Genomic DNA, 20,145 nt, shown 5'->3' on the forward strand with positions numbered 1-20,145 from the left:
TATGCAGCCCCACATGCAACTGGACCCTCCGTATTCGCTCTTTCACAGCAACCCTAAATATAACCCTGGCCCGCATGGCAGACGACTGAAAAATCGGGCCCCAGAAAACGTGCTACAAGCCCCATTTGACCATCCAAAAGTGCCCCCAAAGGAAGGCTTTGGGTACAACTGAACTCCCCAGGGGAGCCTTTATGCAGGCCTATACGCAACTGGACCCCCCATGTTCGCTGTTTACAAACAACACTAAATATAGCCCCGGCCACCATGGCAGAAGACTGAAAACTCCGGCCTCAGAAAACGTGCTACAAGCCCAATTCGAACATACAAAAGTGCCCCCAAAGGAAGGCTTTGGGTACAAGTGAACTCCCCAGGGGAGCCTTTATGCAACACCACATGCAACTGGACCCTCCGGGTTCACTCTTTCACAGCAACCCTAAATATAGCCCTAGCCCGCCTGGCAGTCGACTGAAAACTCGGGCTCCAGAAAATGCGTTTCAAGCCCCATTCACCCATCCAGAAGTGCCCCCAGAGGAAGGCTTTGGGTACAACTGAACTCCCCAGGGGAGCCTTTATGCAGCCCCACATGCAACTGGACCCTCCGGGTTCACTCTTTCACCGCAAGCCTAAATATAGCCCTCGGCGCAATGGGAGAAGACTGAAAAAGCGGGCATCAGAAAACGCATTGCGATTCCCCTTGGACCATCCAAAAGTGCCCCCAAAGGAAGGCTTTGGGTACAACTGGACTCCCCAGGGGAGCCTTAACGCAGCCCCACATGCAACTGGACCCTCCGTATTCGCTCTTTCACAGCAACCCTTAATATAGCCCTGGCCCGCCTGGCAGTCGACTGAAAACTCGTTCCCCAGAAAATGCATTAAAAGCCTAATTCGCCAATCCAAAAGTGCCCCCAGAGGAAGGCTTTGGGTACAACTGAACTCCCCAGGGGAGCCTTTATGCAGGCCCATACGCAATTGAACCCCCAGTTTTCGCTGTTTACAAGCAACCCTAAATATAACATTAGCCAGCATGGCAGAAAACTGAAAACTCGGGCCACAGAAAAAGCGTTTCAAGCCCCTTTCGCCCATCCAGAAGTGCCCCCAAAGGAAGGCTTTGGGTACAAGTGAACTCCCCAGGGGAGCCTTTATGCAACCCCACATGCAACTGGACCCTCCTTGTTCACTGTTTACGAGCAACCCTAAATATACCCCTAACGACCATGGCAGAAGACTGAAAACTCGGGCTCCAGAAAATGCGTTTCAAGCCCCATTCACCCATCCAGAAGTGCCCCCAAAGGAAGGCTTTGGGTACAACTGAACTCCCCAGGGGAGCCTTTATGCAGGCCCATACGCAACTGGACCCCCCGTGTTCGCTGTTTACAAGCAACCCTAAATATAACACTAGCCAGTATGGCAGAAAACTGAAAACTCGGGCCAGAGAAAAAGCGTTTCAAGCCCCATTCACCCATCCAGAAGTGCCCCCAAAGGAAGGCTTTGGGTACAACTGAACTCCCCAGGGGAGCCTTTATGCAGCCCCACATGCAACTGGACCCTCCGGGTTCACTCTTTCACAGCAACCCTAAATATAACCCTGGCCCGCATGGCAGACGACTGAAAAATCGGGCCCCAGAAAACGTGCTACAAGCCCCATTCGACCATTCTAAAAGTGCCCCCAAAGGAAGGCTTTGGGTACAACTGAACTCCCCAGGGGAGCCTTAACGCAGCCCCACATGCAACTGGACCCTCCGTATTCGCTCTTTCACAGCAACCCTAAATATAGCCCTGGCCCGCCTGGCAGTCGACTGAAAACTCGGGCCCCAGAAAAACTGTTAAAAGCCTAATTCGTCCATCCAAAAGTGCCCCCAGAGGAAGGCTTTGGGTACAACTGAACTCCCCAGGGGAGCCTTTACGCAGCCCCACATGCAACTGGACCCTCCTTGTTCACTGTTTACGAGCAACCCTTAATATACCCCTAGCCAGCATGGCAGAAGACTGAAAACTCGGGCTCCAGAAAATGCGATTCAAGCCCCATTCGCCCATCCAGAAGTGCCCCCAAAGGAAGGCTTTGGATACAACTGAACTCCCCAGGGGAGCCTTTATGCAGCACCACATGCAACTGGACCCTCCGGGTTCACTCTTTCACAGCAACCCTAAATATAGACCTGGCCCGCCTGGCAGTCGACTGAAAACTCGGGCCCCAGAAAATGATTTAAAAGCCTAATTCGCCCATCCAAAAGTGCCCCCAGAGGAAGGCTTTGGGTACAACTGAACTCCCCAGGGGAGCCTTTATGCAGCCCCACATGCAACTGGACCCTCCGCGTTCACTCTTTCACCGCAAGCCTAAATATAGCCCTCGGCGCAATAGGAGAAGACTGAAAAACGGGCCCCAGAAAACGCATTGCGATTCCCCTTGGACCATCCAAAAGTGCCTCCAAAGGAAGGCTTTGGGTACAAGTGAACTCCCCAGGGGAGCCTTTATGCAGGCCCATACGCAACTGGACCCCCCGTGTTCGCTGTTTACAAGCAACCCTAAATATAACACTAGCCAGCATGGCAGAAAACTGAAAACTCGGGCCACAGAAAAAGCGTTTCAAGCCCCATTCACCCATCCAGAAGTGCCCCCAAAGGAAGGCTTTGGGTACAACTGAACTCCCCAGGGGAGCCTTTATGCAGCCCCACATGCAACTGGACACTCCATGTTCACTGTTTACGAGCAACCCTAAATATACCCCTAGCCAGCATGGCAGAAGACTGAAAACTCGGGCTCCAGAAAATGCGTTTCAAGCCCCATTCACCCATCCAGAAGTGCCCCCAAAGGAAGGCTTTGGGTACAACTGAACTCCCCAGGGGAACCTTTACGCAGCCCCACATGCAACTGGACCCTCCGGGTTCGCTCTTTACAGCACCCCTAAATATAACCCTAGCCAGCATGGCAGAAGACTGAAAACTCGGGCCACAGAAAACGTGCTACAAGCCCCATTCGACGATCCAAAAGTGCCCCCAAAGGAAGGCTTTGGGTACAACTGAACTCCCCAGGGGAGCCTTTATGCAGGCCCATACGCAACTGGACCCCCCGTGTTCGCTCTTTACAAGCAACCCTAAATATAACACTTGCCAGCATGGCAGAAGACTGAAAATTCAGGCCACAGAAAAAGCATTTCAAGCCCCATTCACCCATCCAGAAGTGCCCCCAAAGGAAGGCTTTGGGTACAAGTGAACTCCCCAGGGGAGCCTTTATGCAGCCCCACATGCAACTGGACCCTCCGGGTTCACTCTTTCACAGCAACCCTAAATATAGCCCTGGCCCGCCTGGCAGTCGACTGAAAACTCGGGCTCCAGAAAATGCGTTAAAAGCCTAATTCGCCCATCCAAAAGTGCCCCCAGAGGAAGGGTTTGGGTACATCTGAACTCCCCAGGGGAGCCTTTACGCAGCCCCACATGCAACTGGACCCTCCTTGTTCACTGTTTACGAGCAACCCTAAATATACCCCTAGCCACCATGGCAGAAGACTGAAAACTCGGGCTCCAGAAAATGCGTTTCAAGCCCCATTCACCTATCCAGAAGTGCCCCCAAAGGAAGGCTTTGGGTACAAGTGAACTCCCCAGGTGAGCCTTTATGCAGCCCCACATGCAACTGGACCCTCCGGGTTCACTCTTTCACCGCAAGCCTAAATATAGCCCTAGCACGCCTGGCAGTCGACTGAAAGCTCGGGCCACAGAAAACGTGCTACAAGCCCCATTCGACCATCCAAAAGTGCCCCCAAAGTAAGGCTTTCGGTACATCTGAACTCCCCAGGGGAGCCTTTATGCAGCACCACATGCAACTGGACCCTCCGGGTTCACTCTTTCACAGCAACCCTAAATATAGCCCTCGGCGCAATGGGAGAAGACTGAAAAAGCGTGCCTCAGAAAACGCATTGCGATTCCCCGTGGACCATCCAAAAGTGCCCCCAAAGGAAGGCTTTGGGTACAACTGGACTCCCCAGGGGAGCCTTAACGCAGCCCCACATGCAACTGGACCCTCCGTATTCGCTCTTTCACAGCAACCCTAAATATATCCCTGGCCAGCCTGGCAGTCGACTGAAAACTCGGGCTCCAGAAAATGCATTAATAGCCTAATTCGCCAATCCAAAAGTGCCCCCAAAGGAAGGCTTTGGGTACAACTGAACTCCCCAGGGGAGCCTTTATGCAGCCCCACATGCAACTGGACCCTCCGTGTTCGCTCTTTACAGCAACCCTAAATATAGCCCTAGCCACCATGGCAGAAGACTGAAAATTCGGGCCACAGAAAAAGCGTTTCAAGCCCCTTTCGCCCATCCAGAAGTGCCCCCAAAGGAAGGCTTTGGGTACAAGTGAACTCCCCAGGGGAGCCTTTATGCAGCACCACATGCAACTGGACCCTCCGGGTTCACTCTTTCACAGCAACCCTAAATATAGCCCTGGCCCGCCTGGCAGTCGACTGAAAACTCGGGCCCCAGAAAATGCGTTAAAAGCCTAATTCGCCCATCCAAAAGTGCCCCCAGAGGAAGGCTTTGGGTACAACTGAACTCCCCCGGGGAGCCTTTACGCAGCCCCACATGCAACTGGACCCTCCTTGTTCACTGTTTACGAGCAACCCTAAATATACCCCTAGCCACCATGGCAGAAGACTGAAAACTCGGGCTCCAGAAAATGTGTTTCAAGCCCCATTCACCTATCCAGAAGTGCCCCCAAAGGAAGGCTTTGGGTACAACTGAACTCCCCAGGGGAGCCTTTATGCAGCCCCACATGCAACTGGACCCTCCGGGTTCACTCTTTCACCGCAAGCCTAAATATAGCCCTAGCACGCCTGGCAGTCGACTGAAAGCTCGGGCCACAGAAAACGTGCTACAAGCCCCATTCGACCATCCAAAAGTGCCCCCAAAGGAAGGCTTTGGGTACATCTGAACTCCCCAAGGGAGCCTTTATGCAGCCCCACATGCAACTGGACCCTCCGTGTTCGCTCTTTACAGCAACCCTAAATATAACTCTAGCCAGCATGGCAGAAGACTGAAAACTCGGGCCACAGAAAAGGCGTTTCAAGCCCCTTTCGCCCATCCAGAAGAGCCCCCAAAGGAAGGCTTTGGGTACAAGTGAACTCCCCAGGGGAGCCTTTATGCAGCCCCACATGCAACTGGACCCTCCGTATTCGCTCTTTCACAGCAACCCTAAATATAACCCTGGCCCGCATGGCAGACGACTGAAAAATCGGGCCCCAGAAAACGTGCTACAAGCCCCATTTGACCATCCAAAAGTGCCCCCAAAGGAAGGCTTTGGGTACAACTGAACTCCCCAGGGGAGCCTTTATGCAGGCCTATACGCAACTGGACCCCCCATGTTCGCTGTTTACAAGCAACACTAAATATAGCCCCGGTCACCATGGCAGAAGACTGAAAACTCCGGCCTCAGAAAACGTGCTACAAGCCCAATTCGAACATACAAAAGTGCCCCCAAAGGAAGGCTTTGGGTACAAGTGAACTCCCCAGGGGAGCCTTTATGCAGCACCACATGCAACTGGACCCTCCGGGTTCACTCTTTCACAGCAACCCTAAATATAGCCCTAGCCCGCCTGGCAGTCGACTGAAAACTCGGGCTCCAGAAAATGCGTTTCAAGCCCCATTCACCCATCCAGAAGTGCCCCCAGAGGAAGGCTTTGGGTACAACTGAACTCCCCAGGGGAGCCTTTATGCAGCCCCACATGCAACTGGACCCTCCGGGTTCACTCTTTCACCGCAAGCCTAAATATAGCCCTCGGCGCAATGGGAGAAGACTGAAAAAGCGGGCCTCAGAAAACGCATTGCGATTCCCCTTGGACCATCCAAAAGTGCCCCCAAAGGACGGCTTTGGGTACAACTGGACTCCCCAGGGGAGCCTTAACGCAGCCCCACATGCAACTGGACCCTCCGTATTCGCTCTTTCACAGCAACCCTTAATATAGCCCTGGCCCGCCTGGCAGTCGACTGAAAACTCGTTCCCCAGAAAATGCATTAAAAGCCTAATTCGCCAATCCAAAAGTGCCCCCAGAGGAAGGCTTTGGGTACAACTGAACTCCCCAGGGGAGCCTTTATGCAGGCCCATACGCAATTGAACCCCCAGTGTTCGCTGTTTACAAGCAACCCTAAATATAACATTCGCCAGCATGGCAGAAAACTGAAAACTCGGGCCACAGAAAAAGCGTTTCAAGCCCCTTTCGCCCATCCAGAAGTGCCCCCAAAAGAAGGCTTTGGGTACAAGTGAACTCCCCAGGGGAGCCTTTATGCAACCCCACATGCAACTGGACCCTCCTTGTTCACTGTTTACGAGCAACCCTAAATATACCCCTAACGACCATGGCAGAAGACTGAAAACTCGGGCTCCAGAAAATGCGTTTCAAGCCCCATTCACCCATCCAGAAGTGCCCCCAAAGGAAGGCTTTGGGTACAACTGAACTCCCCAGGGGAGCCTTTATGCAGGCCCATACGCAACTGGACCCCCCGTGTTCGCTGTTTACAAGCAACCCTAAATAAAACACTAGCCAGTATGGCAGAAAACTGAAAACTCGGGCCAGAGAAAAAGCGTTTCAAGCCCCATTCACCCATCCAGAAGTGCCCCCAAAGGAAGGCTTTGGGTACAACTGAACTCCCCAGGGGAGCCTTTATGCAGCCCCACATGCAACTGGACCCTCCGGGTTCACTCTTTCACAGCAACCCTAAATATAACCCTGGCCCGCATGGCAGACGACTGAAAAATCGGGCCCCAGAAAACGTGCTACAAGCCCCATTCGACCATTCTAAAAGTGCCCCCAAAGGAAGGCTTTGGGTACAACTGAACTCCCCAGGGGAGCCTTAACGCAGCCCCACATGCAACTGGACCCTCCGTATTCGCTCTTTCACAGCAACCCTAAATATAGCCCTGGCCCGCCTGGCAGTCGACTGAAAACTCGGGCCCCAGAAAAACTGTTAAAAGCCTAATTCGTCCATCCAAAAGTGCCCCCAGAGGAAGGCTTTGGGTACAACTGAACTCCCCAGGGGAGACTTTACGCAGCCCCACATGCAACTGGACCCTCCTTGTTCACTGTTTACGAGCAACCCTTAATATACCCCTAGCCAGCATGGCAGAAGACTGAAAACTCGGGCTCCAGAAAATGCGATTCAAGCCCCATTCGCCCATCCAGAAGTGCCCCCAAAGGAAGGCTTTGGGTACAACTGAACTCCCCAGGGGAGCCTTTATGCAGCCCCACATGAAACTGGACCCTCCGGGTTCACTCTTTCACAGCAACCCTAAATATAGCCCTGGCCCGCCTGGCAGTCGACTGAAAACTCAGGCCCCAGAAAATGCGTTAAAAGCCTAATTCGCCCATCCAAAAGTGCCCCCAGAGGAAGGCTTTGGGTACAACTGAACTCCCCCGGGGAGCCTTAACGCAGCCCCACATGCAACTGGACCCTCCGTATTCGCTCTTTCACAGCAACCCTAAATATAGCCCTGGCCCGCCTGGCAGTCGACTGAAAACTCGGGCCCCAGAAAATGCGTTAAAAGCCTAATTCGCCCATCCAAAAGTGCCCCCAGAGGAAGGCTTTGGGTACAACTGAACTCCCCAGGGGAGCCTTTATGCAGCCCCACATGCAACTGGACCCTCCGGGTTCACTCTTTCACCGCAAGCCTAAATATAGCCCTAGCAAGCATGGCAGAAGACTGAAAACTCGGACCACAGAAAAAGCGTTTCAAGCCTTTTTCACCCATTCAGAAGTGCCCCCAAAGGAAGGCTTTGGGTACAAGTGAACTCCCCAGGGGAGCCTTTATGCAGCCCCACATGCAACTGGACCCTCCGGGTTCACTCTTTCACCGCAAGCCTAAATATAGCCCTAGCACGCCTGGCAGTCGACTGAAAGCTCGGGCCACAGAAAACGTGCTACAAGCCCCATTCGACCATCCAAAAGTGCCCCCAAAGGAAGGCTTTCGGTACATCTGAACTCCCCAGGGGAGCCTTTATGCAGCACCACATGCAACTGGACCCTCCGGGTTCACTCTTTCACAGCAACCCTAAATATAGCCCTCGGCGCAATGGGAGAAGACTGAAAAAGCGTGCCTCAGAAAACGCATTGCGATTCCCCGTGGACCATCCAAAAGTGCCCCCAAAGGAAGGCTTTGGGTACAACTGGACTCCCCAGGGGAGCCTTAACGCAGCCCCACATGCAACTGGACCCTCCGTATTCGCTCTTTCACAGCAACCCTAAATATATCCCTGGCCAGCCTGGCAGTCGACTGAAAACTCGGGCTCCAGAAAATGCATTAATAGCCTAATTCGCCAATCCAAAAGTGCCCCCAAAGGAAGGCTTTGGGTACAACTGAACTCCCCAGGGGAGCCTTTATGCAGCCCCACATGCAACTGGACCCTCCGTGTTCGCTCTTTACAGCAACCCTAAATATAGCCCTAGCCACCATGGCAGAAGACTGAAAATTCGGGCCACAGAAAAAGCGTTTCAAGCCCCTTTCGCCCATCCAGAAGTGCCCCCAAAGGAAGGCTTTGGGTACAAGTGAACTCCCCAGGGGAGCCTTTATGCAGCACCACATGCAACTGGACCCTCCGGGTTCACTCTTTCACAGCAACCCTAAATATAGCCCTGGCCCGCCTGGCAGTCGACTGAAAACTCGGGCCCCAGAAAATGCGTTAAAAGCCTAATTCGCCCATCCAAAAGTGCCCCCAGAGGAAGGCTTTGGGTACAACTGAACTCCCCCGGGGAGCCTTTACGCAGCCCCACATGCAACTGGACCCTCCTTGTTCACTGTTTACGAGCAACCCTAAATATACCCCTAGCCACCATGGCAGAAGACTGAAAACTCGGGCTCCAGAAAATGTGTTTCAAGCCCCATTCACCTATCCAGAAGTGCCCCCAAAGGAAGGCTTTGGGTACAACTGAACTCCCCAGGGGAGCCTTTATGCAGCCCCACATGCAACTGGACCCTCCGGGTTCACTCTTTCACCGCAAGCCTAAATATAGCCCTAGCACGCCTGGCAGTCGACTGAAAGCTCGGGCCACAGAAAACGTGCTACAAGCCCCATTCGACCATCCAAAAGTGCCCCCAAAGGAAGGCTTTGGGTACATCTGAACTCCCCAAGGGAGCCTTTATGCAGCCCCACATGCAACTGGACCCTCCGTGTTCGCTCTTTACAGCAACCCTAAATATAACTCTAGCCAGCATGGCAGAAGACTGAAAACTCGGGCCACAGAAAAGGCGTTTCAAGCCCCTTTCGCCCATCCAGAAGAGCCCCCAAAGGAAGGCTTTGGGTACAAGTGAACTCCCCAGGGGAGCCTTTATGCAGCCCCACATGCAACTGGACCCTCCGTATTCGCTCTTTCACAGCAACCCTAAATATAACCCTAGCCCGCATGGCAGACGACTGAAAAATCGGGCCCCAGAAAACGTGCTACAAGCCCCATTTGACCATCCAAAAGTGCCCCCAAAGGAAGGCTTTGGGTACAACTGAACTCCCCAGGGGAGCCTTTATGCAGGCCTATACGCAACTGGACCCCCCATGTTCGCTGTTTACAAGCAACACTAAATATAGCCCCGGCCACCATGGCAGAAGACTGAAAACTCCGGCCTCAGAAAACGTGCTACAAGCCCAATTCGAACATACAAAAGTGCCCCCAAAGGAAGGCTTTGGGTACAAGTGAACTCCCCAGGGGAGCCTTTATGCAGCACCACATGCAACTGGACCCTCCGGGTTCACTCTTTCACAGCAACCCTAAATATAGCCCTAGCCCGCCTGGCAGTCGACTGAAAACTCGGGCTCCAGAAAATGCGTTTCAAGCCCCATTCACCCATCCAGAAGTGCCCCCAGAGGAAGGCTTTGGGTACAACTGAACTCCCCAGGGGAGCCTTTATGCAGCCCCACATGCAACTGGACCCTCCGGGTTCACTCTTTCACCGCAAGCCTAAATATAGCCCTCGGCGCAATGGGAGAAGACTGAAAAAGCGGGCCTCAGAAAACGCATTGCGATTCCCCTTGGACCATCCAAAAGTGCCCCCAAAGGACGGCTTTGGGTACAACTGGACTCCCCAGGGGAGCCTTAACGCAGCCCCACATGCAACTGGACCCTCCGTATTCGCTCTTTCACAGCAACCCTTAATATAGCCCTGGCCCGCCTGGCAGTCGACTGAAAACTCGTTCCCCAGAAAATGCATTAAAAGCCTAATTCGCCAATCCAAAAGTGCCCCCAGAGGAAGGCTTTGGGTACAACTGAACTCCCCAGGGGAGCCTTTATGCAGGCCCATACGCAATTGAACCCCCAGTTTTCGCTGTTTACAAGCAACCCTAAATATAACATTCGCCAGCATGGCAGAAAACTGAAAACTCGAGCCACAGAAAAAGCGTTTCAAGCCCCTTTCGCCCATCCAGAAGTGCCCCCAAAGGAAGGCTTTGGGTACAAGTGAACTCCCCAGGGGAGCCTTTATGCAACCCCACATGCAACTGGACCCTCCTTGTTCACTGTTTACGAGCAACCCTAAATATACCCCTAACGACCATGGCAGAAGACTGAAAACTCGGGCTCCAGAAAATGCGTTTCAAGCCCCATTCACCCATCCAGAAGTGCCCCCAAAGGAAGGCTTTGGGTACAACTGAACTCCCCAGGGGAGCCTTTATGCAGGCCCATACGCAACTGGACCCCCCGTGTTCGCTGTTTACAAGCAACCCTAAATAAAACACTAGCCAGTATGGCAGAAAACTGAAAACTCGGGCCAGAGAAAAAGCGTTTCAAGCCCCATTCACCCATCCAGAAGTGCCCCCAAAGGAAGGCTTTGGGTACAAGTGAACTCCCCAGGGGAGCCTTTATGCAGCCCCACATGCAACTGGACCCTCCGGGTTCACTCTTTCACAGCAACCCTAAATATAACCCTGGCCCGCATGGCAGACGACTGAAAAATCGGGCCCCAGAAAACGTGCTACAAGCCCCATTCGACCATTCTAAAAGTGCCCCCAAAGGAAGGCTTTGGGTACAAGTGAACTCCCCAGGGGAGCCTTAACGCAGCCCCACATGCAACTGGACCCTCCGTATTCGCTCTTTCACAGCAACCCTAAATATAGCCCTGGCCCGCCTGGCAGTCGACTGAAAACTCGGGCCCCAGAAAAACTGTTAAAAGCCTAATTCGTCCATCCAAAAGTGCCCCCAGAGGAAGGCTTTGGGTACAACTGAACTCCCCAGGGGAGACTTTACGCAGCCCCACATGCAACTGGACCCTCCTTGTTCACTGTTTACGAGCAACCCTTAATATACCCCTAGCCAGCATGGCAGAAGACTGAAAACTCGGGCTCCAGAAAATGCGATTCAAGCCCCATTCGCCCATCCAGAAGTGCCCCCAAAGGAAGGCTTTGGGTACAACTGAACTCCCCAGGGGAGCCTTTATGCAGCACCACATGCAACTGGACCCTCCGGGTTCACTCTTTCACAGCAACCCTAAATATAGCCCTGGCCCGCCTGGCAGTCGACTGAAAACTCAGGCCCCAGAAAATGCGTTAAAAGCCTAATTCGCCCATCCAAAAGTGCCCCCAGAGGAAGGCTTTGGGTACAACTGAACTCCCCCGGGGAGCCTTAACGCAGCCCCACATGCAACTGGACCCTCCGTAATCGCTCTTTCACAGCAACCCTAAATATAGCCCTGGCCCGCCTGGCAGTCGACTGAAAACTCGGGCCCCAGAAAATGCGTTAAAAGCCTAATTCGCCCATCCAAAAGTGCCCCCAGAGGAAGGCTTTGGGTACAACTGAACTCCCCAGGGGAGCCTTTATGCAGCCCCACATGCAACTGGACCCTCCGGGTTCACTCTTTCACCGCAAGCCTAAATATAGCCCTAGCAAGCATGGCAGAAGACTGAAAACTCGGACCACAGAAAAAGCGTTTCAAGCCTTTTTCACCCATTCAGAAGTGCCCCCAAAGGAAGGCTTTGGGTACAAGTGAACTCCCCAGGGGAGACTTTATGCAGCCCCACATGCAACTGGACCCTCCGTATTCGTTCTTTCAAAGCAACTCTAAATATAACCCTGGCCCGCCTGGCAGTCGACTGAAAACTCGGGCCCCAGAAAATGCGTTAAAAGCCTAATTCGCCCATCCAAAAGTGCCCCCAGAGGAAGGCTTTGGGTACAAGTGAACTCCCCAGGGGAGCCTTTATGCAGCCCCACATGCAACTGGACCCTCCTTGTTCACTGTTTACGAGCAACCCTAAATATACCCCTAGCCACCATGGCAGAAGACTGAAAACTCGGGCTCCAGAAAATGCGTTAAAAGCCTAATTCGCACATCCAAAAGTGCCCCCAAAGGAAGGCTTTGGGTACAGCTGAACTCCCCAGGGGAGCCTTTATGCAGCCCCACATGCAACTGGACCCTCCGGGTTCACTCTTTCACCGCAAGCCTAAATATAGCCCTAGCACGCCTGGCAGTCGACTGAAAGCTCGGGCCACAGAAAACGTGCTCCAAGCCCCATTCGCCCATCCAAAAGTGCCCCCAAAGGAAGGCTTTGGGTACATCTGAACTCCCCAAGGGAGCCTTTATGCAGCCCCACATGCAACTGGACCCTCCGTGTTCGCTCTTTACAGCAACCCTAAATATAACTCTAGCCAGCATGGCAGAAGACTGAAAACTCAGGCCACAGAAAAAGCGTTTCAAGCCCCTTTCGCCCATCCAGAAGTGCCCCCAAAGGAAGGCTTTGGGTACAACTGAACTCCCCAGGGGAGCCTTTATGCAGGCCCATACGCAACTGGACCTTCCGGGTTCGCTCTTTACAGCAACCCTAAATATATCCCTAGCCAGCATGGCAGAAGACTGAAAACTCGGGCCACAGAAAACGTGCTACAAGCCCAATTCGAACATACAAAAGTGCCTCCAAAGGAAGGCTTTGGGTACATCTGAACTCCCCAGGGGAGCCTTTATGCAGCCCCACATGCAACTGGACCCTCCGGGTTCGCTCTTTACAGCAACCCTAAATATAACCCTAGCCAGCATGGCAGAAGACTGAAAACTCGGGCCACAGAAAACGTGCTACAAGCCCCATTCGACCATCCAAAAGTGCCCCCAAAGGAAGGCTTTGGGTACAAATGAACTCCCCAGGCGAGCCTTTATGCAGGCCCATACGCAACTGGACCTTCCGGGTTCGCTGTTTACAAGCAACCATAAATATAACACTAGCCACCATGGCAGAAAACTGAAAACTCGGGCCCCAGAAAAACTGTTAAAAGCCTAATTCGCCCATCCAAAAATGCCTCCAAAGGAAGGCTTTGGGTACAACTGAACTCCCCAGGGGAGCCTTTATGCAGCCCCACATGCAACTGGACCCTCCGGGTTCACTCTTTCACCGCAAGCCTAAATATAGCCCTAGCACGCCTGGCAGTCGACTGAAAGCTCGGGCCACAGAAAATGTGTTACGAACCCCATTCGGCCATCCAAAAGTGCCTCCAAAGGAAGGCTTTGGGTACATCTGAACTCCCCAGGGGAGCCTTTACGCAGCCCCACATGCAACTGGACCCTCCGTGTTCGCTTTTTACAGCAACCCTAAATATAACTCTAGCCAGCATGGCAGAAGACTGAAAACTTGGGCCACAGAAAATGCGTTAATAGCCTAATTCGCCCATCCAAAAGTGCCCCCAGAGGAAGGCTTTGGGTACAACTGAACTCCCCAGGGGAGCCTTTATGCAGCCCCACATGCAACTGGACCCTCCGTATTAGCTCTTTCACAGCAACTCTAAATATAACACTGGCCCGCATGGCAGACGACTGAAAAATCGGGCCCAAGAAAACGTGCTACAAGCCCCATTTGACCATCCAAAAGTGCCCCCAAAGGAAGGCTTTGGGTACAACTGAACTCCCCAGGGGAGCCTTTATGCAGGCCCATACGCAACTGGACCCCCAGTGTTCGCTGTTTACAAGCAACCCTAAATATACCCCTAGCCAGCATGGCTGAAAACTGAAAACTCGGGCCACAGAAAAAGCGTTTCAAGCCCCTTTCGCCCATCCAGAAGTGCCCCCAAAGGAAGGCTTTGGGTACAAGTGAACTCCCCCGGGGAGCCTTTATGCAGCCCCACATGCAACTGGACCCTCCTTGTACACGGTTTACGAGCAACCCTAAATATACCCCTAGCCACCATGGCAGAAGACTGAAAACTCGGGCTCCAGAAAATGCGTTTCAAGCCCCATTCACCCATCCAGAAGTGCCCCCAAAGGAAGGCTTTGGGTACAACTGAACTCCCCAGGGGAGCCTTTATGCAGGCCCATACGCAACTGGACCTTCCGGGTTCGCTGTTTACAAGCAACCCTAAATATAACACTAGCCAGCATGGCAGAAAACTGAAAACTCGGGCCACAGAAAAAGCGTTTCAAGCCCCTTTCGCCCATCCAGAAGTGCCCCCAAAGGAAGGCTTTGGGTACAAGTGAACTCCCCAGGGGAGCCTTAACGCAGCCCCACATGCAACTGGACCCTCCGTATTCGCTCTTTCACAGCAACCCTAAATATAGCCCTGGCCCGCCTGGCAGTCGACTGAAAACTCGGGCCCCAGAAAATGCGTTAAACGCCTAATTCGCCCATCCAAAAGTGCCCCCAGAGGAAGGCTTTGGGTACAAGTGAACTCCCCAGGGGAGCCTTTACGCAGCCCCACATGCAACTGGACCCTCCTTGTTCACTGTTTACGAGCAACCCTATATAAAACCCTAGCCACCATGGCAGAAGACTGAAAACTCGGGCTCCAGAAAATGCCTTTCAAGCCCCATTCACCCATCCAAAAGTGCCCCCAGAGCAAGGCTTTGGGTACAAGTGAACTCCCCAGGGGAGCCTTTATGCAGGCCCATACGCAACTGGACCCCCCGTGTTCACTCTTTCACAGCAACCCTAAATATAGCCCTGGCCCGCCTGGCAGTCGACTGAAAACTCGGGCCCCAGAAAATGCGTTAAAAGCCTAATTCGCCCATCCAAAAGTGCCCCCAGAGGAAGGCTTTGGGTACAACTGAACTCCCCAGGGGAGCCTTTACGCAGCCCCACATGCAACTGGACCCTCCGGGTTCACTCTTTCACCGCAAGCCTAAATATAGCCCTCGGCGCAATGGGAGAAGACTGAAAAAGCGGGCCTCAGAAAACGCATTGCGATTCCCCTTGGACCATGCAAAAGTGCCCCCAAAGGAAGGCTTTGGGTACAACTGAACTCCCCAGGGGAGCCTTTACGCAGCCCCACATGCAACTGGACCCTCCGTGTTCGCTCTTTACAGCTACCCTAAATATACCCCTAGCCAGCATGGCAGAAGACTGAAAACTCGGGCCACAGAAAAAGCGTTTCAAGCCCCTTTCGCCCATTCAGAAGTGCCCCAAAGGAAGGCTTTGGGTACAAGTGAACTCCCCAGGGGAGCCTTTATGCAGCCCCACATGCAACTGGACCCTCCGGGTTCACTCTTTCACAGCAACCCTAAATATAGCCCTGGCCCGCCTGGCAGTCGACTGAAAACTCGGGCCCCAGAAAATGCGTTAAAAGCCTAATTCGCCCATCCAAAAGTGCCCCCAGAGGAAGGCTTTGGGTACAAGTGAACTCCCCAGGGGAGCCTTTATGCAGCCCCACATGCAACTGGACCCTCCTTGTTCACTGTTTACGAGCAACCCTAAATATACCCCTAGCCAGCATGGCAGAAGACTGAAAACTCGGGCTCCAGAAAATGCGTTTCAAGCCCCATTCACCCATCCAAAAGTGCCCCCAGAGGAAGGCTTTGGGTACAAGTGAACTCCCCAGGGGAGCCTTTATGCAGGCCCATACGCAACTGGACCCCCCGTGTTCGCTGTTTACAAGCAACCCTAAATATAACACTAGCCAGCATGGCAGAAGACTGAAAACTCGGGCTTCAGAAAATGCGTTTCAAGCCCCATTCACCCATCCAGAAGTGCCCCCAAAGGAAGGCTTTGGGTACAAGTGAACTCCCCAGGGGAGCCTTTATGCAGGCCCACATGCAACTGGACCCTCCGGGTTCACTCTTTCACAGCAACCCTAAATATAGCCCTGGCCCGCCTGGCAGTCGACTGAAAACTCGGGCCCCAGAAAATGCGTTAAAAGCATAATTCGCCCATCCAAAAGTGCCCCCAGAGGAAGGCTTTGGGTACAACTGAACTCTCCAGGGGAGCCTTAACGCAGCCCCACATGCAACTGCACCCTCCGTATTCGCTCTTTCACAGCAACTCTAAATATAGCCCTGGCCCGCCTGGAAGTCGACTGAAAACTCGGGCCCCAGAAAATGCGTTAAAAGCCTAATTCGCCCATCCAAAAGTGCCCCCAGAGGAAGGCTTTGGGTACAACTGAACTCTCCAGGGGAGCCTTAACGCAGCCCCACATGCAACTGGACCCTCCTTGTTCACTGTTTACGAGCAACCCTAAATATACCCCTAGCCACCATGGAAGAAAACTGAAAACTCGGGCTCCAGAAAATGCGTTTCAAGCCCCATTCACCCATCCAGAAGTGCCCCCAAAGGAAGGCTTTGGGTACAAGTGAACTCCCCAGGGGAGCCTTTATGCAGCCCCACATGCAACTGGACCCTCCGGGTTCACTCTTTCACCGCAAGCCTAAATATAGCCCTAGCACGCCTGGCAGTCGACTGAAAGCTCGGGCCACAGAAAATGTGTTACGAGCCCCATTCGCCCATCCAAAAGTGCCTCCAAAGGAAGGCTTTGGGTACATCTGAACTCCCCAGGGGAGCCTTTATGCAGCCCCACATGCAACTGGACCCTCCGTGTTCGCTCTTTACAGCAACCCTAAATATAACCCTAGCCAGCATGGCAGAAGACTGAAAACTCGGGCTCCAGAAAATGCGTTTCAAGCCCCATTCACCCATCCAAAAGTGCCCCCAGAGGAAGGCTTTGGGTACAAGTGAACTCCCCAGGGGAGCCTTTATGCAGGCCCATACGCAACTGGACCCCCCGTGTTCGCTGTTTACAAGCAACCCTAAATATAACACTAGCCAGCATGGCAGAAGACTGAAAACTCGGGCTTCAGAAAATGCGTTTCAAGCCCCATTCACCCATCCAGAAGTGCCCCCAAAGGAAGGCTTTGGGTACAAGTGAACTCCCCAGGGGAGCCTTTATGCAGGCCCACATGCAACTGGACCCTCCGGGTTCACTCTTTCACAGCAACCCTAAATATAGCCCTGGCCCGCCTGGCAGTCGACTGAAAACTCGGGCCCCAGAAAATGCGTTAAAAGCATAATTCGCCCATCCAAAAGTGCCCCCAGAGGAAGGCTTTGGGTACAACTGAACTCTCCAGGGGAGCCTTAACGCAGCCCCACATGCAACTGCACCCTCCGTATTCGCTCTTTCACATCAACTCTAAATATAGCCCTGGCCCGCCTGGAAGTCGACTGAAAACTCGGGCCCCAGAAAATGCGTTAAAAGCCTAATTCGCCCATCCAAAAGTGCCCCCAGAGGAAGGCTTTGGGTACAACTGAACTCTCCAGGGGAGCCTTAACGCAGCCCCACATGCAACTGGACCCTCCTTGTTCACTGTTTACGAGCAACCCTAAATATACCCCTAGCCACCATGGAAGAAAACTGAAAACTCGGGCTCCAGAAAATGCATTTCAAGCCCCATTCACCCATCCAGAAGTGCCCCCAAAGGAAGGCTTTGGGTACAAGTGAACTCCCCAGGGGAGCCTTTATGCAGCCCCACATGCAACTGGACCCTCCGGGTTCACTCTTTCACCGCAAGCCTAAATATAGCCCTAGCACGCCTGGCAGTCGACTGAAAGCTCGGGCCACAGAAAATGTGTTACGAGCCCCATTCGCCCATCCAAAAGTGCCTCCAAAGGAAGGCTTTGGGTACATCTGAACTCCCCAGGGGAGCCTTTATGCAGCCCCACATGCAACTGGACCCTCCGTGTTCGCTCTTTACAGCAACCCTAAATATAACCCTAGCCAGCATGGCAGAAGACTGAACACTCGGGCCACAGAAAAAGCGTTTCAAGAACCTTTCGCCCATCCAGAAGTGCCCCCAAAGGAAGGCTTTGGGTACAAGTGAACTCCCCTGGGGAGCCTTTATGCAGCCCCACATGCAACTGGACCCTCCGTATTCGCTCTTTCACAGCAACCCTAAATATATCCCTGGCCCGCATGGCAGACGACTGAAAAATCGGGCCCCAGAAAACGTGCTACAAGCCCCATTTGACCATCCAAAAGTGCCCCCAAAGGAAGGCTTTGGGTACAACTGAACTCCCCAGGGGAGCCTTTATGCAGGCCCATACGCAATTGAACCCCCAGTGTTCGCTGTTTACAAGCAACCCTAAATATAACACTAGCCAGCATGGCAGAAAACTGAAAACTCGGGCCACAGAAAAAGCGTTTCAAGCCCCTTTCGCCCATCCAGAAGTGCCCCCAAAGGAAGGCTTTGGGTACAAGTGAACTCCCCAGGGGAGCCTTTATGCAGCCGCACATGCAACTGGACCCTCCTTGTTCACTGTTTACGAGCAACCCTAAATATACCCCTAGCCAGCATGGCAGAAGACTGAAAACTCGGGCTCCAGAAAATGCGTTTCAAGCCCCATTCACCCATCCAGAAGTGCCCCCAAAGGAAGGCTTTGGGTACAACTGAACTCCCCAGGGGAGCCTTTATGCAGCCCCACATGCAACTGGACCCTCCGGGTTCACTCTTTCACAGCAACCCTAAATATAGCCCTGGCCCGCCTGGTAGTCGACTGAAAACTCGGGCCACAGAAAATGCGTTAAAAGCCTAATTCGCCCATCCAAAAGTGCCCCCAGAGGAAGGCTTTGGGTACAACTGAACTCCCCAGGGGAGCCTTTATGCAGCCCCACATGCAACTGGACCCTCCTTGTTCACTGTTTACGAGTAACCCTAAATATACCCCTAGCCACCATGGCAGAAGACTGAAAATTCGGGCTCCAGAAAATGCGTTTCAAGCCCCATTCACCCATCCAGAAGTGCCGCCAAAGGAAGGCTTTGGGTAGAAGTGAACTCCCCAGGGGAGCCTTTACGCAGCCCCACATGCAACTGGACCCTCCGTGTTCGCTCTTTACAGCAACCCTAAATATAACCCTAGCCAGCATGGCAGAAGACTGAAAACTCGGGCCACAGAAAAAGCATTTCAAGCCCCTTTCGCCCATCCAGAAGTGCCCCCAAAGGAAGGCTTTGGGTACAACTGAACTCCCCAGGGGAGCCTTTATGCAGCCCCACATGCAACTGGACCCTCCGTATTCGCTCTTTCACAGCAACCCTAAATATAGCCCTGGCCCGCCTGGCAGTCGACTGAAAACTCGGGCCCCAGAAAAACTGTTAAAAGCCTAATTCGTCCATCCAAAAGTGCCCCCAGAGGAAGGCTTTGGGTACAACTGAACTCCCCAGGGGAGCCTTTACGCAGCCCCACATGCAACTGGACCCTCCGGGTTCACTCTTTCACCGCAAGCCTAAATATAGCCCTGGCCCGCCTGGCACTCGACTGAAAACTCGGGCCCCAGAAAAACTCTTAAAAGCCTAATTCGTCCATCCAAAAGTGCTACCAGAGGAAGGCTTTGGGTACAAGTGAACTCCCCAGGGGAGCCTTTATGCAGGCCCATACGCAACTGGACCCCCCGTGTTCGCTGTTTACAAGCAACCCTAAATATAACACTAGCCAGCATGGCAGAAAACTGAAAACTCGGACCCCAGAAAAAGCGTTTCAAGCCCCATTCGCCCATCCAAAAGTGCCCCCAGAGGAAGGCTTTGGGTACAAGTGAACTCCCCAGGGGAGCCTTTATGCAGCCCCACATGCAACTGGACCCTCCTTGTTCACTGTTTACGAGCAACCCTAAATATACCCCTAGCCAGCATGGCAGAAGACTGAAAACTCGGGCTCCAGAAAATGCGTTTCAAGCCCCATTCACCCATCCAAAAGTGCCCCCAGAGGAAGGCTTTGGGTACAAGTGAACTCCCCAGGGGAGCCTTTATGCAGGCCCATACGCAACTGGACCCCCCGTGTTCGCTGTTTACAAGCAACCCTAAATATAACACTAGCCAGCATGGCAGAAGACTGAAAACTCGGGCTCCAGAAAATGCGTTTCAAGCCCCATTCACCCATCCAGAAGTGCCCCCAAAGGAAGGCTTTGGGTACAACTGAACTCCCCAGGGGAGCCTTTATGCAGCCCCACATGC

This window comes from Anas acuta, chromosome 29 (genome assembly GCF_963932015.1).
Source record: "Anas acuta chromosome 29, bAnaAcu1.1, whole genome shotgun sequence".
Classification (NCBI taxonomy): Eukaryota; Metazoa; Chordata; class Aves; order Anseriformes; family Anatidae; genus Anas; species Anas acuta.